The sequence below is a fragment of the Triticum dicoccoides genome, chromosome 4B, assembly GCF_002162155.2.
Source record: "Triticum dicoccoides isolate Atlit2015 ecotype Zavitan chromosome 4B, WEW_v2.0, whole genome shotgun sequence".
Classification (NCBI taxonomy): domain Eukaryota; kingdom Viridiplantae; phylum Streptophyta; class Magnoliopsida; order Poales; family Poaceae; genus Triticum; species Triticum dicoccoides.
Genome location: NC_041387.1, coordinates 52,705,807 through 52,727,984, shown reverse-complemented (window position 1 = coordinate 52,727,984; position 22,178 = coordinate 52,705,807). Strand labels below are relative to the sequence as shown.

At 45.0% G+C, this 22,178-nt stretch overlaps 1 long non-coding RNA gene and 1 pseudogene across 1 annotated transcript; one reads left to right on the top strand and one right to left on the bottom strand.

Annotated features, from left to right (window-relative positions):
* Positions 1 to 3,967: 3,967 nt before the first annotated feature.
* Positions 3,968 to 10,481, top strand: LOC119293319. The gene is made up of 4 exons (XR_005143028.1): positions 3,968 to 4,212; positions 4,289 to 5,300; positions 6,810 to 6,931; positions 10,423 to 10,481. It is a non-coding gene; the product is annotated as an uncharacterized LOC119293319 (long non-coding RNA).
* A 7,405-nt stretch (positions 10,482 to 17,886) lies between these two features.
* LOC119294950 lies at positions 17,887 to 21,142 on the bottom strand (annotated as a pseudogene).
* Between the last annotated feature and the right edge of the window lie 1,036 nt (positions 21,143 to 22,178).

Genomic DNA, 22,178 nt, shown 5'->3' with positions numbered 1-22,178 from the left:
CAACTCAACAAGATGTGAATACATCAAAGTGCTTAAACGAAAAATGGAAACCTCATTTTGAGTTTAGACGATGAGTATGACCTATGATCAAGTGATCTCACTTGACTCCTAAGTCAATGTACTCTAACATAGGTGACTTCATCGCCGACACCTTCTAGATGAAGTTCTCTAGTGTTCCTTTGCTCTTTGTCTTTGCGTTCTTGTCTTTGTGTTTCCTTTATTCAAAAAAAAACTTCATCTAGATCTCTTTCTTTTGATTGCTTCAGTATTTTTTGCATTTTAATTCATTGCAAATCCTTCATTTAATTCCTTGCAAATCTTTGTGGAATTTTCTTTGCCAAGTGAGCTGAGTTGACAAAATATTTCCTCACCATTGAACTCGGCTTCACCGATTCATGCCTATCGGCTAGACCAAACTACAAGTACATCATGCAGACAGTTCATCGGTACAACCGACACGGACAAACTCGGTCTGACTGAGATGCATCATCCAAGACACTACCAATTCGGTGTCACTGATGAAAATGGATCGGCGTTACCGATTTCCCTGCTGAGAAAACTTTTTGTCAATGTATTTTGCATTTGCTTCTCCAACTCCACTCTATGATTCTTATCCTCTATCCGCATCTCAAGCTACATGTTGTTTTGTGGTATCTCTTGGGGACCAAACCTACTTGACTCACCTTCATGAAGTAACCCTTTAATTTGTAAAAATTATGGTATTACAGCATCATCATCATATAACCTGCAATTTCAAATATCATTTTTCAGCCTAAGCACCATATTGCAACTTGACACTTGTATTTCTCTATATGAATACTGCAACCTAACTCCAATAACGCAAAGCAATAAATGGTCCACATGTGAGCTTCATTAAGCAAGCAACCTAGCTAACAACTATTTGTTGCGTCACTCCTTATTCCTATAATTTCTCAACATCTACATACTCATGAACAAGAGGCCACAAGAACACCTAGACCGAAAATTTGTCAATGAGTGTTGCAAAAGGCTAGACAACGAATGATCCATCACACGGTATGCCATGATATACAACATTAAAAAAAGTCTATTCCAGGAAACATGTTCCAATAAAGTAGTGAGCATTTGGAAGAAGAAGGTGGTTGCTCCCCGGTAGGAAAAAATTGCACATGCTGCAGATGCAAAATCAAACCGTGAACACACCTTTTTCAGAGTGAACAACTTCAGAAATACCTGAACCAACATGAAGGAATTAGTACCATAGCTTCATATCTCCCAACCCGTTCTTTCCTGCAATTTGTAATGGTTCAGATGCATAAAGACATATATGCAACAACAAGAATAATGAAATAAGAGAAAATGATTTCTATGCCTGAAAAGGTAAGAAAGAACAAGCTTAAGCACAACCACTGATTTCTAGCACCTTCCCAAAACAAAGCATCTGAAGTTATATTAATTTGTAAGCCTAGATTTCCATATATACTTTAGAAAACAACCATACCGAAGATGAACATGAATCATCAATTCCATGGAAAATATTATTACAACTAGCTCATACAGATGCATGACCAACATCTTCTGTTCACACTAGATGACCCGTTGCGCCAATGGCGCAAAGGCCGGCAGCAAGGCAAGTATTGTAAGAGTGGTGATAGGAAAACTTAGACACATATCAAAATAATGAGTACTTACTGCTGGTTACTGTCTCTATTCATTATTACTGTTTCTCTTGGAGCAGTCTATGCTAAATGATAGTGCTATATCCCTTGAGTAGAAGGTGGATGCTGCCAGGTAGGGCATGCTTCTTCCTTGCTTAGCATATTTGTTGTTGCTGGTGACTACTCGATGTTTGAAACATAGAAAGTAGTAAAAATAAATAATTATAGATAAGGATGGCAGTATGCATATTAATAGATCGATGATGAACAACAATAGAGGTTATATAGGTAAAAGCATAGGTGGTAGCTGTTCAAAAGCAACAGATAGCATCGTCGGAAAATAGAGGAAGGTTTCATCCTATACAGAGCTTGATTAGTAGTCCTTATAATGCTAGATAATATTTAGATAAGACTTTCGTTGTTGTCGATGGTTCATCTAAAGGCAATGCACGATGAGAACCAGGCACTGCTTTGTAGTGACCTTGAAACGAAAGGCATAGATGTCTCCTTCATGAATTTTTGCAAGGTGGCGGAACTCAGACTAGTTGGTTGCTACGGTGTCTCTCTTGTTGGTTCCTAGCAATGATGCGACAATTGGCGTGTAGATCACTATTCGTAAGCATGACCTTGAGTGTATCATAATCTGGGTCAATGCAATCTTTTAGTTTGCTTTCAGTGTAGTTGACCTGAAAATACTGGTGAGAAAAAAGGAATTGATTGAATGGATTGGAGAGTGTCTTGTCACTCTTACACCAAGAAGGTTTAAATATAGATAGTGAGAGCAGTTATCAGTAAATAATGGCAAGAAGCAAAAGAAGGGTGGTAAACGTTATTGCCCTAGCAACAACTTGTTCACATGGTGCTGATAGAGCTTCACTTCATTGCCCTAGTGACAGTACCTTTCAAGCTCTCCGCAGTATTGGATAGCAGGGGTGGTCCTGAATTTAGTTTTGTTTTGGTAAGATTGAAATGAAGCAGCACATGTAAGAAGGTTGAATACTATTTATTGTTAGAAGACTAAGCTTTCATCAAGAGAAAAGTACAATTAAGCTTTAAACCTATGGTAGGAAGAATATAGTAAGCAAGTTAGTTAAATTGAGCATTATTGATGGGCCTGATATATGTTTTTCCAGTTCAAAGACAGAACATTGGCGTCGGAGAAGTATAACAGATCATAAAAACTATTAGGTTATATTTATTTTAAATGCCATTTTACTGCTCTTTTAAAGTGCATAATTTTAACGCCCACAATTGCTATTGCCTCGCCGCGCACTGTGGCAACCCGCTGCTTGATCCCCTCCATGGCCTCATGCTCACCATTGTAGTGCCCCGCGTTGGCCGTTGCCATGGCCGCGGAGTGGGGCAAGATCCATGGAGGGGCGCATGGGGTGAGCATATCGGCCCACACTCCTCAGTTTTGGCCGGGTGTTCTTTGGACTGGATGGCGAAGATGGCGAATTCCGATGCCTTGCTTGCCTCAGGTTTGGTTCCTTTGCTTCGCTTGCTGTTAGAGGTTGTCGTGCGTTTCCTCAGCTTGTTCTGCCTGAATTGAGCTTCCCTGGAGAGTAATTAGTTCCTAGGTGGAGGCTAAGGAGGTAGAGACGTGGACTTGGATATAATTCAAGGAGACGCTGCATTGTTTTCTAGTACTCCCTTCATTCCCAAATATTTGTCTTTCTAGAGATTTCAACAAGTGACTACATACGGAGCAAAATGAGTGAGTCTACATACATTCGTATGATGTGTCCATTTAAAATGCCTAGAAAGACAAATATTTGGGAATGGAGGGAGTACAAAGTAACTTTTAGTAATATTGTTGTCTAGGTTTGATGGTTTGGCGTTTTTGTTTTTGTTGTGCTTTGATGGAAGCAAAAGGACAGAGAGAATTTCTAGTTTTGATAGTTTGGCTGATACATTGTATTTTCCTTTTCTTTTGGATGTTTGCGAATTCCAACCTGTCCAATTGGGAAACTAATGCTCAATTTAGTCCACCTCAAATTCTTAAATTCAGTGTTGAATGATCATAATGTGTTTTATCTTCAACTTCTTATGGTTACGCGCACTGACCTCTTACCCGCTGTAAAACTCTTGTTTCTTTGATGAAATGGAACAAGGTGGTGTGGTCCATGCAGCTCCTATATTTTGAGAAAAAAAATTATGGTTATATTGTAAATGGAAAACTCTTACATATAATTCACTGGATGGTTATTCTCCACCAACCGCCTTGTTTGTGTGCCACGTGCCTCCGTGGGGTCCTCGCACCGCCCTCCCTTTCACTTATCTCCAGCCGAGAGACACACAGCCACATATTCCCCCAAGCCCCTCCTCCCTTCCTCTGTTCCTCCCTCCATGATCTTTTGCCTCCCCCAAGCCCCTCCTACCTCCCTGATCTGCTGCCTTCGTCAAGCGATGCAGCCAAATCGATGGCCCCCATGCGCGTCCTCCATTTCCAGCACCAGTAGAAGCCATATTCCTGAGGAGCATCGGAAGTATCTTGTGCAATAGTCTTTCCAATGCATGCATTAGTGCAAGCAACATCAACATATACCGTAGCATCAAAAGGGAGAAACTTAAGGTGGTTCCAATCAGCTAATTTCTTATACGGTTTTAAGTGCTCCTGCTAATTTTTGATATACACGGATACCCAGTAGGTGGTTTGCTTGGTGCGTCCACCAAAAAGTAAGAGAAAGTGAGGTAGAGGGAGCGGCCCATGGCCGGATTATGCTGCTGCAAAGCTTAGTGCCTCTGCCGCAAGTCCGGGACGAGAGATGAGAGTATGGACGCCGGCTGACGACGGGATACTGTGGGCATCATCGGTCGGGGCTGCAATGGAGCCTGACACCACGGCGCCCGGGGCTGCAATGGAGCCTGACACCATGGCGCCCGGAGCTGCAATGGAGCTCTGCCGGGGATGCAATGGAGCCCGGCACCACGGTGCTCGGAGCTGCAATGGAGCTCCGTTGGGGCTGCAATGAAGAGCGGGCGCTACTGCCGGAGGCGTGGCAAGTCGAGGACGGCGACGCTCACCACCGGTGCTGCAATGAAGTGAGTGTTGCTGCCAGCGGCATTGCAATGGAGCAGGTGCTGCTGCAGGCGGCGCGGCAAGTCGAGGACGGCGCCGCTCGCCACCAGTGATGCAATGAAGGGAGCATTGCTGCCAACGGAATGACAAGTCGGGGATGGCAGCGCTGCAATGAAGTGCCGATGGAGCCACCGACGACAGGGCTGCTGCGTGGTGAGGGATGCAATACTATGGCGGCCTCGCGCGTCGATGATGTTGTGCTTGTCTGGGTCACAACATCGCCGCTGCCGCCGTTGCCACGTTGAGGACCTTGGTCACGCATAGTCAGAGTCGCGTTTGCTGCTTTGTGCTGCTAGTGCTGGGAGTGGTGGACGCGAGGCCATTGCAAATTGGTGCTACCACAGTCAGGCGAGTGGTGCATCCCTGATCCCTGCATGCAGTACCAGTTTAGATAGTAATACTGATTAAATTAAGTCAGGATCAACTGTTAAAATTTATTGATATAAATTAAGGTGAAAGGCCCCTTGAATTGTATGCCTCGTTCACGTAATGAATTATTTGTGCAGGGAGTTCTAGCGACACATTATACAAGGAGCTATGGCATGCTTGATCTAGGCTTTTGATCATAGTGCCTTGCCAAGGTGAAAGGATTTACTACTTTCCAGATGGTTATATGGAACAGGCATGTTTGCTCTTCTTGATGCCCCATAACTAATGAATGAATTTTTCTACTCAACATAAACAATAGCTATTTGTGCTATGTGACACTGCTTGCTTCTTGTGTTAAAATGACAATGACTTTGTTTATGCGGAATACTTAACCAGGTATTTAAATTAAATAATAATCATCTAGGTATTTAAAAATTGTCCACATAAACATTTAGAACCAGTTAGGGTCCTTGTGTGTGCTGAGACATGTGCTTCTCTAGTATGGTCATGTATTAGTTGACAAATGAGTATCCATGAGAGGATACCACTTTACATAGAGTGCTTCCAGCCTTGTAGGCCTCACGAGAAGTCCCTTTGCCAAGCTTGACTGTGATGCCTAACTAACTACTGTATTTCACAAACATCTTTGTTAGTTAATAAAAGCAACAGTGAAGGTAAACAAACTCATTTTCACATGTCATGACAAACTGATTTCTTCTGGCTGCCCCAAAAACAAAGTACTAATACACCAAGAGATAGTAAAATTGTTCAGGCTACTTTACAAATTAATTTTGGAACAGACTAAACATATCAGGATATACACCAGTTGACAGCGAATAAAAATAAATCATCATCTACTAATACTCTACTAAATGAATACATCCATTCACATCTCCAGAATTGCATTATACATGTCAGAGAATGACTAACGGTACTTGTTCTTCTCTGAAAGCTATCAAGAAAATACAATTAGTAGATTTCAGTAAGGACTACATATTGATGTATATAGACATATTTTAGTGTAGATTCACCCATTTTGCTCTGTATATAGTCTGCATTGAAATCTCTAAAAAGAGTTATCTTTAGGAACGGAGGGAGTACCATTTTTGTTCTGAGGGGGATCATAATACACAAAAAAACACTACTTGTAGATATAGATATTGGATATAGACATCATCTACACTCCAAATTAAATATACCTCTATAAGAAATTACGATAAAGCTGATTTCATAGTTTCCAAAACCACCTCATTGTTTTAGTGACTAGACAGTGGGGAATCACATCTTGTCTGCATTGAGTTATATCCGGCACCATTCACCTTACTGCATATTCCAAACGTGCACTAAAAAGAGGAATCCTTCAACCCCAGTTAAATCATATAGTGGGCAATCATAAAAGGCCGCTTAAGAATTCGTTTACCAAACCAGTGGAAACACAGGTGAACTCCATCAATCAATGGTAAATAAAGGCATACTGTATTTTCTTTCAAAAAATCATCGAGGGAAACATATAGAGCTTTTAGCCCATGATAGAGATGACGTGTACTTTGAAACAGTTTAATTCTTTTGACCCACCCAACTTTGTAAAACCATGTCATTTTAGATTTTGTATTGTGTAACTCACAACATGAATTCATCATTAATGTGTGTAGCATACTGAGCTTTGGTTGTTAAAAAATAAATCAGGCTTAAACTTACCTAAACATTACCTGTATTGGCAGGTATGGTCTGATGTCAGGTTGCGGGAGGCATCTGTAATCAATCTCTCCGACACATTTGCCAACACTATATGCGAAGAAATGTTACCTTCGTCAAGCAGTTTTGTTAATGGTGATACTTCCAGGTAAATAGATGATGTTTGTAACTATACAAAATCTGTAGTCACTTGTAGTATCATGTTAGTTTGACTGTCTTGCATAATTGATAGAACTGAAAACACACCATATAACTTGGCAAACAGACATCCAAACCAATTGGATCTTGTATCTCTAAAGGAGAAATTAATTCGTGCCAAGGTACTTTAGGGTTTGCCTGTTGTTTTGGGGTATTCTACTTTGTGAGCAAACAATTAACCAATAAGCCAAATTAAGTTTCAAGAATATGGCTTAAAAAAATTACACATGGGCAAAAACTACAAACAACAATACATCGCATATGCAACCTTTTTTATGTATAAGCAACAAAAATGGTTATATCATATATCTCCAGTGGAGAAATATTATGCAACGGTTAACATAAAATTAGCATGGTAAAGTATATACATTTATGGAGAAGAGACCAATACTTGAGATGCATTAGGAATCATCAATCAAGCTGTTGGCACGGAAAATAAAACCATAGATGTGGAATCCTCTGATTGGAGTTGGAATTAGCCAAGCTTCCCACCTTGACATAATTGGTGAGTTTCACTATCAAAATAAATCAATGCACAACCATAAATCAATGCACTGAAAACTCATAACATGAGATTGTGTACGAACCGAGCAGAAAGTGATTTGCGAGGGAGAGACAAATCTCACGTTTTGTACCTTTTTCCCTTAGCCAGCACCTGGACAATACACATCTCACTGGTGAAAACCCAAAGGAACATCCCTGGCCTAGAATAAATGGTTTCCTCTAAAGAAATATTATAAGGAAGATAGAACCAAAGATGCATGGATGGCTAAAAAAATTAGAGCGTACCTATCAGATTACGACCCCTCTCGAAGCAGACAAATCTGCCTAGAAGACTTCGACCACTAGCAGAAAAAGGGTCAAATGTGAAGCACAATAGTGCCGGTTTGTATTTCAGCCGGCACTAATGTGTACATTAGTGCCGGTTCGTGGCGGCGATCAATAGCACCGGTTCATGGCGAACCTTTAGTACCGGTTCATGCCACGAACCGGTACTAAAGAGGCTGTGTCAGCCTGCGGTCAGGCTATGGCCCCACCATCACCATTTAGTGCCGGTTCGTACCACGAACCGGTACTAATGAGGTTATGGCAAGCTGTTTTTAGTCCCACCTCGCTCCCCTAACAAGCCTTTTACCACCTTAAATATGTTATTTCTTAAACTATCACAAGCACTTGGTCTTCATTGAACTCTATGTGTAGAATTTGTGGCCGCAATATGAGTCTTCATCGGTTTATAAATCGTTGATGACTCATATTGAAAATTCAGATTGTACACACAAAGATCATTAATGATCAAAGTATTTTTGATGTTATAAGATCATATTGACAATTTAGACTATAAAGAAATATAAGATCATGATCTAAATGCTCTTATATTTTATGCGTTCAGTATGCATCAACTGCTAGGCGGGAGGAGCTGTTTAGTACCGGTTCGTGGCGAATCTTTAGCACCGGTTCGTGCCACGAACTGGTACTAATGAGGTTGTGTCAGGTAAGGCTGGGGCCCCACGAGCACCTTTAGTACCGGTTCATGGATGAACCAGTACTACAGTTTCTTAGTAAGCTGTTTTTTAGTCCCACCTCGCGAAGAGAGAGGGACTAGGAGCGGTTTATAAGCCCTGAGTGCAGAGACGATGAAGAAGAGGCTCAATGCTCACGTTGCTTAGCTTCAAGCCTTCAGGAATATGGTAGACTGCACGGAGCTATGCGCAGTGCAGTTTACACTATTTCGAAAGGTTTGAAGCAAATTAACGAGCATTGCACCTCTTTTTTATTTTTAATAACTTATTACAACTCCGGACTTCTTCTGTTATGGCAAAAATTAATTGCACGTCGGCATTTCTTTTTTTTAAACTTTGGTTATAACTCCAGACTTTGACCATCAAGTTTTGCAGAAAAAAAATAGCAGGAAAAAAACTATAGCTGAAAAGAAAAAAACTATATAAAATGATCGTGAAATTGAAAATCACTACAAAATGAACTCTGAAAATGTTGAATTTTGGCAAACTAGATGAAAAACTACTCAGAAATAAATAGAAGAAAATAAATATAATAGAAAAGAAAAAACTATACAAAAACTACGCAGAAATAAATAGAAGAAAATAAAGCAGAAAAGAAAAAAACTATAAAAAAATTGGGGCGCTGCCCTGTGGGCCTGCTAGGCCACGGGCGTGCAATTACATGCCTTAAAGGCCCAGCAGACTCACAGGGCAGCGCGCAGAATTTAGGCCCACAGGCTTGCTATATAGAGGAGTTCAAAGAGGTAGCCGCGGCTGGGTTTATAAACCAGTGCGGCTGTCCTTCGCCCGGTGAGGTGGGACTAAACTTTGGGGTGGCAGCGCGAGGACTTTAGTACCGGTTGGTGGCTCCAACCGGTACTAAAGATCACCCTTTAGTACCGGTTGGTGCCACCAACCGGTACTAAAGGCCTGCTCTTCCAGCCTCTTGGCCTGGCCAAAGTTGGCCTTTAGTACCGGTTGGTGGCTCCAACCGGTACTAAAGGCACATCCTATATATATAGCACTTACGAAAATTTCAGTTACATCTCCCCACTTTCGTCTCCAACCTCTCGACATCGCCGCGCGCCGCTCGATCCCGTCGTCGCCGCCCGTCGCCCGTCGTCCGTCGTCGTCGTCGCTGTCCCCGCCGCCGCCCGTCGTCGTCGTCGTCTCGCGCCGCCGCCCCGAACGCCGCCGCCGTCCGTCGTCGTCGCCGCGGTCCCGTATGTCTCTCGCACCCGCGCGCCGGCGCCCCCGCCCCGTACGCCGCCGCCCTCGCCCCGTACGCCGGCGCCCCCGCTCGTATGTACGGGGCGACGGCGTACGGGGCGGCGTACACACACATACACACATATACACACACTACACACACACACACACACACATTTTTTTACTTATTTTCTGTTTTCTGTTTTCTGTTTTTTAGAAAATTTAATTAGATATTAATTAGCTAGGTATGTGAGATTTGAACTAGTTGAATAATTAATATAACTAATTTATTTTTAGTAAGAAAATTGTCGAACTAGTTTATTTAGGTATACGAGATTTGAACTAGTTGAATAATTAATATAACTAGTTTATTTTTAGTAAGAAAATTGTCGTATCTGAGATTTGATTATCTAATTAAAATATTATTTGTTAATGAGTTTTTCTGTTTATTTAATGTTTTTATACATTTTGAGTTAATATATAGAACTAGTTTATTTTTAGTAAGTGCTTAGTTGAACTAGTTGAATTAATATATAGAACTAGTTTATTTTTAGTAAATGCTTAGTTGAACTAATTGAATTAATATAACTAGTTTATTTTTAGTAAATGCTTAGTTGAACTAATTGAATTAATATAACTAGTTTATTTTTAGTAAATGCTTAGTTGAATTAATAGAAGTAGTTGAATTAATTGAATTAGTAAGTGTTTAATGTTTCGCCTAATATGAACATAGGAAATGTCGTCTGACGACGGAAAAAATTTCGGTATGTGCACATACTGTGAAGACGAGCGCAGCCAGTGCGACAGAAATTTCCTTGTTGATGGTAGGCGATTCGGCATCAAGCTGGATGAGACTTTCGAATTCGATACAGTAAGTCAAAACGACAAGTCTATTTTCGTAATTAAGCATGACTTATATATGCTTTATTTGTCTGACTTATAATTTTTTATTTTCACTATTCTACTAGCGCATCCCATGCCATGCCAGAATTTTTGTCTTGGATAAGATAGGTTTCAAAGATATGGAAACTATGGAAGTAAAGAGAGCTTACCTGAAAACTGAGCATGATGGTTATACTTTCAACGTCAAAGTATACAATGCACACACGTACACCTATTTTGAATGCAAAACTTGGCAAGCACTATGCAAGGCTTATGCATTTGAGCCTGGTATGGTTATGACCTTTGATATTCGTTCGGAAGATGATATTAAAGGTAATAGAGACATATGGGTCGATGTGCAGACGCCTCCAGTTCTACCATTATGTGAGTTCTTCTCAAATATATTTTTGTCTTTGATATTGCTTATTTCAAAAATAACCGACAATTAATTTCTATTGACAGCTTATCTCCATTCAACCAAACATGTCCGGCGCTTGGTAGACAGGACCTTCTACTGTCCCGGAGCTGAACTAAACTGCGAGGAGATAAGTCATTATGTTTCATGGCTTGAGGATCTTCATACTGTCAAGACAAAAAAAATTCCTGCACTTGGAAATGTTAGTACTCAAAACGTGCGACCAATAGTGATGGTATTAAACTACGGTCACATCTATTTAGGAATGATGGTAAGATATTTACTATTTGTCCTCAGTGCATATTTTGCATACATATTTTTTTTGCTAAACTTTCATTGCTGAGTATATTAATTAAGTACTATACGATGTTCTTCAACAGGGACTCCCGATGACAGTTGTGCCTCAGGGGATCGAGACTAAAGGTCAGATGTCAATTGTTAGCTTAAGACCAAGATATCCTGCATTGCACATGAATGCATTCAGGATTTCTAGAACCGATGAATGCTTACTAGTGAAAGATTGGAGGAAAATTGTTAATGATCGCAGAGAAGTACTAGGTGGCAGCAATAAGAAGCGCAGCCCACGATTAGGAGACAGGTTCATCGGCATGCTCCAGTATGATCAATCAGGAGAGCTATACATGTTCTATGCTATTTTACCAGAGAGAGAGTAGCTAGCAGGAGTGATTTAGCTAGTTCTTCATGCTGCTCTTAATTAGTACTTGGCCTTTCATGTCCGTGTTCTTCGTTCTGAACTTAAGTGATTTGCTTTTGTGGTGTTATATATGAACGCTTATAATATCATGATAATCATGTTGAACTCGATGATTGGTTCTACTAGAAATTCTATATATATATATATATATATATATATATATATATATATATATATATATATATATATATATATATATATATATATGCATAACGTTTACAATGTGTAGTATCGTAAAATACCAGCAAACGAAAAAGAATTAAAATGGAAACACAAAATTAAATGAAAAAGAAATCATAAAACTAAAAACCCCCAAACCTTATAGTACCGGTTGGTAACACCAACCGGTACTAAAGGGCTCCAGGCCCCCGGAGCTGGCTCGTGCCACGTGGTTTCCCTTTAGCACCGGTTCGTGCAGAACCGGTACTAAAGGGGGGGCCTTTAGTGACCACACTTTAGTGCCGGTTATGGAACCGGCACTAAAGGGCCTTACGAACCGGTGCTATTTCCCGGTTCTGCACTAGTGGACCACGGCACGACAGCGCCTCTCTTTACAACAACGACGGCGAGAAAGACTTGCAATAATAGGTCAAGCATGTACACCAACCCATGCTCAAAGAATGGAGGAAAAAGCAGATCGAGGAAGGGGAAAGAGAAGCACATGGTCCATGAGGAGAATGGATCAGACCCACATAGAGCAGCACCCATCCTTGATGCCCTTCTCTTGGACGCCTCCAAACAATAGCCGGTCATGAGGCGCAGACCGGTATCACCTATCCTGCTCCACCGCGGATCTGCGTCTGCGGTGCTGATGCCTCAGCACCACGCACCCCCATCTCCCATCTCTGCAATGGCTCACTCCCTCCTCGAACTCCCATCCTCTTCTTTGCTGCATCATCATCGATTCCTGCCGCCGAACTCCGGCGCCGGGCTAGGATGGGAGTTCCTCCGTAGGCTGGGAAGGGCTCCGGGAGCGGCGTTTCTGGAGAAATGGGGAGGGCATAGGAGAGGTGGCGGCTGCATGGGGGAGGGGATGGAGAGCGGGGGAGGAGGATGGACATGGGGCTCGAGGAGCGTGGGGATTGGCTGATAGGGTTTCACCCCACGTTCTCATCATCCCCAACCGCAGTAAAATTCCTCACGTACACAAAATCAAAGCAAAACCACTTCGATCCCTCGACCCCACAGGCAATGAGCCCCACCTGGCATACACATGTGAAGGTGGTGTAGATGTACAAAGGAACGGACGGACGAGTGACTGCCAGCAGCAAGATTCGGTCAATAGTAAAATCATCCGGTGGTCAAAAATCGCTAGCGAACGCAGATGGCCTGGAATGGCGGGTAGTCTAGCGGCATTTATATGTTCAAATGTTCAATGACCAACACGATGTACTGGCCTATCAGACCACAAGGTAAAAACAAACAATTTCGAGACCTTCATTTACAAACGTAGCTTTTGTCAGTGAGTAATAGGAGTACAAAATCATGCCATGTGCTCTATTACACAGAAAAGATCAAACAACAAAATGCAGGAACAAACACGACTATATTCAAGAGAGAGAGGCTTCACCTGTTCTTCTACATCAAACCCTTCATCAAAATTCTTCTTCTACTAATCGCAAGTAACCAGAAATTGAGAAATCGAATAAGATTGTCAGATAATAAAAAAATCAAGGAGGAAAAAACTGGGAGAGGAAGATGCCGAGGATGCAAATGGGCAGCCTAGATTGGAGAGGAGGAGGGGAGAAGAGGAGGCGAGGAGGAGGGGCACGGTTGCTACGTGTTGACATGTGCGGCTCCAGAGGGTCATTCGCCTCCACTGTGGCCCTGTCTAGATCGATTGAAGAAACTCGGATGGCCGCCATCTGCCCAATCGACGAGCACCCCCGACCTCCCGTTTGCACGAGCATGCCGGGCCCTTCTCCTCCATGGAGGTCGCTGCTGTTCCGTCCGATGCCCCACAGACCGCTGCTACCCTTCTAGCCACCGCCACTCCTGCGAGGCCCCCATCGATGTATCCAGGCCATCAATACCTGCCTTGACCCGGCCCCTACTCCCGCCGACGCCTGAGCTCGCTGCTGATGTTCTCTTGCGGCCGGCCCGCTGGCTGTGGAGGGAACATGGGCACGCATGGGAGTAGTAGAGATGTGAATGTGAACTGGAGGGGGGTGCATGGGGCTCGAGGACGGAGAAGATTGGCTAGGGTTTTCACCACATCACGCTCGTTCCTTTTTTGACCCGAACGCACGCAACCCACACTGCAACACCGGTCCTGCGTGCAAGGGTGGCCCAGGCGTCATCCACTGAAACCCTAGGCCACATGGTGTAGCAAAACAGACGCCAGATTTTTGACAGCGAGGTAAAAAGGATGTAGCAGGGTAGATCGTGTGAGCCTGGTTGATCGTGAGACGCAAATGCACCAGGGAGACGGGTAGCATGGCGGCTTTTATAGGAGAAATAAGGTACTCCATTGGCACACTAAAAAACAAGTCACGCGATCCTGAACGAATTTTACTCCCTTTCTAGAGAACTTTTGTAACTTCAATGACATAGAATTTCAAGACCTAGTTTTCCATGTGAATCTAAAACTTAGCTAAAATCTTGTGTCTAAGTTTTTAAAAAATGCGACAAAAATCCGCTCATATGTATTGGATAGATATTTTATTTTGTATTTTCACACATGTCATAAATGATCATAACCTTATATGTTGGCAGGTTTCAACATAGCACCTAAGTGTGTCTGTTTATTTTTCATAATTGTAAAAAACGAAAAAATGCAGATGAATTGAAGTAGGCCTCATATGGGTTCTCTTGAGCACTTTTCGACATTGACATGGCCTTTAAGATGTAAGTTTGACCCCAGATGGTGTCATTGCAGTATATGTATGAAAGACAAGAATAATAAGCATGTTTCAAAACAAATCTGCGCATGATTTTAAGTTTCCACTCCATCGGTGCGGGTGCCAACGAATTTCCTGAACTTATTTCAAGCTTTTTGTCCCCATTCGTTTTCTTTTGAGTGATATGACGTCAACAACAAGATGTCTGTGGTGACATTATCAATCTCAAGATCAGCTCAATTAATGTCTGGTATGTGCTCATAAGCGATAGGTTGTGTGTCGTGCGTCCATTCACAGTGTGATGAGTGTGCGTGAGTTGTGTGTTAAAAAAAGAACAGATGTTGATAGCAAAAGTCTTACAAGTTTAACTGAAGATATGTCCTCCTCCACCCATACTTAACTGGAGCGAGTCTAATATTATTGGCACCTCCAAAGTATGTGCCGATCAGGACAACTTAGCATGGTTGTGACTCAATCTGTAATCAGATGCTCAATTTGTCATATCTATGGAAGACCGGCAAGTAAACTCCCTTTGTACACACCGATCATGGCGTGGCCTGACATCTCAACTTGGTCCGTACAAGTGTTTGTTCTCGGATCATAAACCCGCAGCAACTTCACCTGGCGGCGTGTTTCCTGGCCGTTCCAGTAGCGCGGCAGCGACAGCCACAAGACAATCCTCCCATCATCCAGTTCCCACAGGGGATACCCCCAGCTTGGCTCACACCGACTTTGGCAACCTTGATATGGCATGGCGATCGTGTACCGTTTCGACCACACAACCTTCTCAGCATCCGTGAGATACCACAGATCCATGAAGACATCACTAGTATGGTTAAGATCAATGAAGACATCACTAGTATGGTTAGGGTTGTTGTTAGGGCCGTAGACTACAACCAAGCTGTCACTCAGCTCAGCCAGGGCTATTGCTCCTTTGACTGGCATGACTGGCAGCGGCAAGTGGAGGAGATCCGGCCGCCAGTTCTCCTCATCGAGGTTGTATGCCACAATGTGTTTGCCGCTGTAATCATAGTCGTAGGCCAAGAGATAGAGGATGCCCTTTACCAGGGTCACAAGCTTGGAGCAAGGTACAAAAAAGGAATTTGGGGGGGAACCTGTCTCCCTCCACTCACCGGCTGCATCGTCGAGGGTAAGGATCTTGCAGAGAGGGGCTTTCCCGTACGATTGCGCCATGGCCAGCACTTTGGTCTCTCCCGTTGTGAAGGACCGGCCTAGCGCAAAACGTGTAGAGCAGTTTTCATACTGCTCTAGGTGCTCATCTGGCAAGAGGGAGAAAACACCGGTGGGGGTCGATCACGTAGGCGTGCTTGTCCGCGCCGACGAGGCAGAGCAGCTGGTCATGGTTGCTATACGCCAACTCCCAGTACAGATTTTCCTCTTGAGGGTTATCGAAACGCATCTGCCTTACCCTCTGGCTGGACGAGTCCAGGATGTGGAAGTCCACTAGCCTGACCTGACGGGCTGCGACTGACATCTCCAATCTGAAGTCGGCGACGAGCAGGTGGTGGTGGCGGGCCTTGTGGGCGGCGACGAAGGACGAATCGGAGACCAGGGACCGCCATGACCTGCAGACGGCACGGAGACGGAAGAGTGGCTTCGCGGGGAGGCGCGGGAGGATCTCGTACAGCAAGTGTTCGGGCAGGAGGAAGCTGTCCTCGGCGACGGGTGGGGTAGTACTGCTGCCACCGCAGTTGTTGGCTTCGCTTGCAGTGCGAGGGAGCGACGGCGACGCCATGGCCGGGATTTGAGTTTATCGATCTGGTTTTGTTTTACGGAGAAGATCCTAACTGCTTCGATTACGAATAGCCTCCACACGTTCGTCTTATTATTAGAAAGTTTGACTGATCGTACGCCCACGATCGAATCCGTTTGATTAGGCAGGAGACGTGTCGGATTCACCATCGCTGCGTTTTTTAGAAAAAGTTCTTTTACAATAGGTCAAGGAAAAAAAATGTTTGAATCGTCGAACACCATCATGGGCCGGCCCTTTAAAGCTTTGACGCTGTGCCGCTCCAATCGATCAACGCAAATACTACTACTCCTCTCTTAGTTTTTACAGGGCGTGCACGTGTCCCTTGGTCGTTAATTTGACCAACCTAATACAAATCATATATTATAAAAAATATAAAAATATAAACTTTAGATGTTCTATTTTCAAACGCTATAATTTTTATGTTATACGTATAATTTATATTAGAGGTAATAGCAGCCCAGGTACCCTAACTTGCACAGAATGTGATGATTCAGTCCCAAACTTGTAAAACTTGACTCCACCATACCCCAACTTGCACCTCATGTGATGATTTAGTCCCAAGCCAATCAGAGAACGACAATTGGCAGCCAGGTGGCTGGCCCGGTCAATGCACGCACTTTTGATAAACCCCCCCGCCTTTTTCCCTAATTAACCCACACTCACTCCACCTGAATTAAATCAGCACACTCCTTTTTTATGGTAAAATGTAGCATACATTGCGGACGCAGATTTTTGACTCCGAGGTGCTCCATCCACTGAAATCCTCACGTGTCGTTACTTTGGCCTGATTAGAGGCAATACATATTCAATACACTAGCGTAATACGAGCTGCGGTACAAGTTGGCCCAAGAATTAATTACGTGTGTGGTGCAGTCTGTTGTGACCGAATTAATTCAAATTCAGCGCCAGGTGTTGCAAGCCATAATGAATGGCAATGACTAAAGAGGAAGCCTCACGTTAATTTTGATTTCAGTTTAGGACTTCAATCAAATCCGCTGAACAATGCATCTCGTTTATGATGGATGAGAGTCAATTCATTTGAGCACCTAATTATGTGAGACTCAGATAGTTGCAAAGACAAATGTTTCATAACATTTGGGTATATAATAAGAAACCTAAAAACATGAAACGTGATTTTTCCTTAAGCAAACGGTACAAAAATGATTTGGGTAGCACAGTACATAAAAATCTGCCTACCACGGCAGCTTCTTGGTTTACTTAGTATCCTGGTTACATAAATTACACCATTAACATCCTGGTTTACTTAATACTATCTTGGAAGAGAAAGATCTTGGTTTAAGTAAACTATCTGAATATGACCAGCTTCTTGGTTAACTTAATATTGAGTATATTGCTGGTGCCTTCCACGAAAGTTTACTTATTAATATCCTATTTATATGTCAAAAAGAAAAATACTACATCTTAGAAGACAGAAATACATCCTGGTTTACTTAATATCCAGCTTCTTGGTTATAAGTTAGAAAAAGACATCTTACTCACAATTAAATTCAGTTTAGTCAAAAATTCACATCCTGGAACCGAACTTAAACCATGATCTCTGTCTTCCAGGATATTAAGTAAACTTCTTGGAACTTAATATCCTGGTTTACTAAATTTCCTGGTTACATCTTGGAAGACAGAAAAGCTACATATAAACCTGAGTTTCCTGGAACTTTTTTATTTTCCCATGAACATCCTGTATCGATGGGCATGTAACAATTAACCAGGTGATTTTCCGCAAAAAAAGCAGATTAGCTACAGAGATCTATACTTACAGGTTCAGTTGAGCTTCAGGCAGAGGTACAGAACGGCGTTAGATTGAGGATCCCCACGACGAGGAGGACCTTGAGAGTTGGCTGCATGGATTTGCTGCTCCCGATCTCGTTTGCGCCACCTATTTCCTGCTGCTCCCTTACGCCGCAGGCTGCCGTTGCTCGCTTCTCGCACGAGCTTCCACCAGCTTCCCGACGTTCTCCCTCTCGCCTGCCAGCGACAGCAGCGCGGCCAGCGCGTCCTTCTTTGTGCTCGTCGGGCCCGTGCGCACGAGGTGGACTAACTTTTCCACGACGGAAGGCTCGGCGGCACGTATGGACGGACGCCAGGCTGAGCAAGGCCGTCGCGGCGTTCTCCTTGGCGCGCCACGTCGTGCCGGAGCTCATGATGTGGGTCACTGCCTCGATGGCGCCATCGGCGTGCATGATGCGCTTCTTGTTGGCCTCGAGGATCGAAAGGTTGAGCAGCGCGGTCACGGCGTTGAGCTGGAGCCCGGCGTCCTCGGACTAGAGCAAGGGCACCAGCATCGGCGCGGCTCCGGCCTCTCCGACGAACGCGCGGTTGTCCGAGCCGGACTTGGAGAGCAGCCGGATCTCGTGCACCACGCGGTTGGCCGCGTCAGGGGAGAATGAGACGGAGAGCTTCTTCACCAGAAACGACGCCGTCATGCGCGCCACCTCGAGCGCCGCCTTGTTGGCAGCCACCGCCTGGGCCTGCTCGCTCTTGCTGGCCTCGCAGACTTCCATGGCTACGCCGTTCTCCCGGCACCACTTGGAGATGAGGTTCTTGAGAGACTTGTTGGGCACCAGCTCCAGATTGGCCAAGACTTGCCCCGTCTTGGGGCACGACGGCACGTTGACTTGCCGGAGCCGAACCACCGGTCGATCGACTCGCTGGTCTGACCGCTAGCGGCGACGACTGGGTCGCGCATTAGATCGAGGGAGATGGGGCACCGGAGGTCCGGTGGGGGCGCCGGTGACTCCCCGTCATCTTCGACATCGATGTCCGCCTTGGAATCCGAAAAGGCCGGGGCGTGGCACTGAACGAAAGAAGTCCACGTCACCCCCCAGGGTTTCACAAACCGGCTAATTTACCCCCTGAAGTTTAAAACCGGGTACTTAACCCCCTGTCTTTCTCAAAACAATGTGAATTACCCCCTAAACCTGATTATAGTGGTTTTGTGAGGTGGTTTGCTGACGTAGCAACGTTGCAAGGGGCCAGGTCGGCAGAGTTCTTTCTTCCCTATCCCATCTGCCTGCAATCACGTGTATACGGCATCGTTCACATCCTCTCACCTAAACCATCCTTGGTGCCGGCGTGCCAGTTTCACCCCGACATCGAGGTCCCCCGCGAACAGCTCGACGTTGAGGTACTCCATACTCGCTGTACAACATCAAACAGTTTACAGCAGCCGACAAGGAGCCCTAGCATGATGGAGCTCGTCCGGCGTGGTTCACTAAGCACCGCACGCTTTGATTTTTCGTAGGATGTGGTATAGGTGCACCACATCCCTCCCATTCATCCTCTCCTCGAACCCCGGAGTCATGCACTTCTCGACCTTCACCTTGAAGTCTCTGCCCTTATGGAGTTGTGCAGGCGGCCGGGACACACATCTTGCTCCTGAAGGTGGAAAACATGACGGCGCTGTCCGGGATGGAGGAGAGTCACTCTGCCGAAATCTCCTCAACCTCGCTCTGCGGCAGCTCCGGCATGTTCGTGCCGGTGACGAGCACCAGCCTGCCGAGCTGGGAGACGAGTCTTGATCACGAGCGAGGGCCTGACTGGCCTCGAGCCCAGCGAGGAACCGAGGACGCCATGGTAACATGCATGACTCATATTTGTGAACACATAGGTGATTTTGGCAGCCTGGTGGTGAGGGAGGACAAAGGTGATGCTCGCGTTTGACGTCCTTGAACTCGCTGATATACACGGGTACACACATCATGGGGAGGAATTCAGTTAGATGTGCTTGGACAGCGGCAAGCCGGATGAGTCAACGCTCCTGGGAGTCCTAGCAGTATTCTCAGATCGGCGATGGGTCAGAGCTGCAGCTTCGATGATGCACTCTCCGCCTGATTGAAGCGATGGCTTTCGATGTGTGACACTCTGGTGGCGTCGTGTAGGCTGCACGGCAACCCGGAGATGATGCAGTTCACCATCAAGAAGCTGACAGAGTTGAAAGAATGGACCAGCAAGCTACATGGTGATGTCGGCATCCAGGCGCTGCACACGACGCCGGCGTGGTGCAGGCGTGCAGCTGAGGATGGACAAGGCCAGGTGCAGTTGGGTGCAGGTCCGAAAGGACAAAACCACCTGCCAAAACCACTCTAATCAGGTCTAGGGGATGATTCACATGGTTTTGAGAAAGGCAGGGGGTTAAATACCCGGTTTTGCACTTCAGGGGGTAAATTAGCCGGTTTGTGAAACACTAGGGGGTTATGTGGACTTCTTTCGGCACTGAACAGGACACACTTGGCGTACCGGAGCAGGCCGACGAGGGCGATCGTGGCGGCAGTCCATCTCTCCGATGCTCGGTCGCCGATGTCCCGCTCGAGGCTCTCGATCTCGTCGCTGCAGCTGGCCGGGTCGTTGATGCCAACCTCCTCCAGGATCTCCTCCAGCCTCTCCCGCTCGGGCACGATCTCCCGCTCGATTTCCTCGATCAGCGACAGCACGGTGGTCTTGAGCGCCGGCTCCGGCTCGGCGGCCGACGCGCAACGGCGGCACTGGCGCGAGGCGAGGGCGAGGAGGTCCATGACGTCGTCGGCGAGGCCGAGCTCGACGACGGGCAGGAGGTCGAGCAGCGTGGCGAGGTCGTGGTGCAGGTCCCGCAGCTCGGCGTCCATCTCGTCCGACTGCAGCAGCAGCAGCGTGCGGCTCCGCGCGGCGCAGTCGGCCACCATGGCCTTGAAGCGCTGCAGCACGAGGAGCACCTCCCGCAGGCACAGCGAGGCCGACCGCGGCAGGTCGCCTTCGCCCGCCGGGTTGATTAGGGGAAAAGGCAGGGGGGGTTTATCAAAAGTGCGTGCATTGACCGGGCCAGCCACTGGCTGCCAATTGTCGTTTTCTGATTGGCCTGGGACTAAATCATCACATGAAGTGCAAGTTGGGGTATGATGGAGTCAAGTTTTGCAAATTTAGGACTGAATCATCACATTCTGTGCAAGTTAGGGTACCTAGGGTGCTATTACCTCTTTATATTAGGATGATAAAATTGGCAACCTAGATATATGCGTAGGACTTGTAAACTGAAACGGAGGAAGTACTAGGGAAGGAACCAGCCGGGCTGAGTTTGGCTTCGGTCAAAACTAAAGAGTCGCGTGTAATAAAGTGTAGTGTGTATTAATAATAATGTCAAAAAGAAAAGGTCGCGTGTATTAATACCACCTCGTCGATTTAGACAACATTACACCAACTTATATATATATGAGAAAGTAGACAACGGACAAGCCTTTTTTGGAAGTTGAACAAAACACAAGAGGTGCTGGTCCCATTTCTAGGAAGGAAAGAAGACCCAACAAATAAAAACATACATGGCAAGAAATAAAAGAGAGGGCATGAAGGGAAAGAAAATAAAAGAGAGGCCCAAATAAAGATGGGGGATGTGCTGCGCTAAAAAAGAAATAGAAGAGGATGCATGGCAAGGAGATCCCATAAATATGGGATGCAAATAAGTCCGTATGTCTGAAAAGACTTATATTTAGAAACGGAGGGAGTGGGATGTGCTGCGCAAAAGAAACAAAAGAAAGGACGCATTTTATCTTCTCTACTATCTAAAAGAAATGCAAGGTTTTGTTTCCCCTCTTACGTTCGTTCAACCCCCTTCGTTCAACTCCCTGGTACGTTCCCACCTCCCCCCGTTCTCTATCCCGCCAGCCATCTGGTTTTCCATCCATTTGGTTTTCTATTTAAACTGGTTTTCATCTAGACTGCCAAATCAGATCAATCATATCTTTGGTAATTAGTAACGCAATAAAGGTCACACGGGAAGGACTCCATTTACGGTGGGCAATCACACTAGTATAAAAGAAATAAAAGAAAGGACGCATGGCAAGAAAAATCGAGGATATTCAAAATATATGGGGGTGTG